We start from the raw sequence: 655 nt of genomic DNA, 5'->3' as shown, positions 1-655 counted from the left end.
ACTGCAAATTTGCAGCACGGGGGCAATATTAGTCAAAAAATACCACACAGGGCAGGCAGCATGTCAGCCACAAGGAGCTGGAGACCTGGGCTCCATGCAGGTAAGTAGGGAGTGGAGGGGGCTGGAGGAGGGGCTAGGGGACCATGGGGGGACGCCTGCCAGCCCCATTCCCTGCCCGCTCCCCAAACCCTGGGTTGCTGCCCCGCCTGGCCCCATGCCCCACCAGCCTGCCCGAAGCCACCTGATTTCTGCCCCAGCCAGCCCCAGCATCCCAGCAATTAAAAAAACAAACAAACCCCACACTCACTGGCAGTAGCAGCTGCCTTCAGGGTCACTGGGGCCTTCTGGCAAAGCCGCCCCCCCGCACAGCACAGGGCAGCCATGGGAAGCAGGGACTGGCCCTGGCCACGTAGCACCCACACTGCCACTGCCCCATTGTGCAGGAGTGGCTGAGGTTGGCAGGGCAACACATGGCTCTGTGCACTGTCAGCAGCTGGGGACATACAGGCTGAGTGGTGCTGGGCCCCGGGTGACAGCTGTAGCAGCCCCAGCTGCCCAACAGTGCACAGAGCTCTACAGCGCCCTGCCAACCCCAGTCGCACCTGTGCAATGGGGCAGTGGCAGTGAGGGTGCCAGTCAGCCAGCGCTGGTGCCC

At 63.5% G+C, this 655-nt stretch overlaps 1 protein-coding gene across 6 annotated transcripts in view; it reads right to left on the bottom strand.

Moving 5' to 3' along the window:
- The window catches only part of ITGB6 (integrin subunit beta 6), a 60,472-nt gene that overhangs the window by 22,655 nt on the left and 37,162 nt on the right, over positions 1-655 (bottom strand). The gene's annotated exons all lie outside the window — the stretch shown is intronic.

The sequence above is a fragment of the Alligator sinensis genome, unplaced genomic scaffold, assembly GCF_000455745.1.
Source record: "Alligator sinensis unplaced genomic scaffold, ASM45574v1 scaffold389_1, whole genome shotgun sequence".
In the NCBI taxonomy this organism is placed as follows: domain Eukaryota; kingdom Metazoa; phylum Chordata; order Crocodylia; family Alligatoridae; genus Alligator; species Alligator sinensis.
This window is presented reverse-complemented; position numbering and strand designations above follow the sequence as displayed.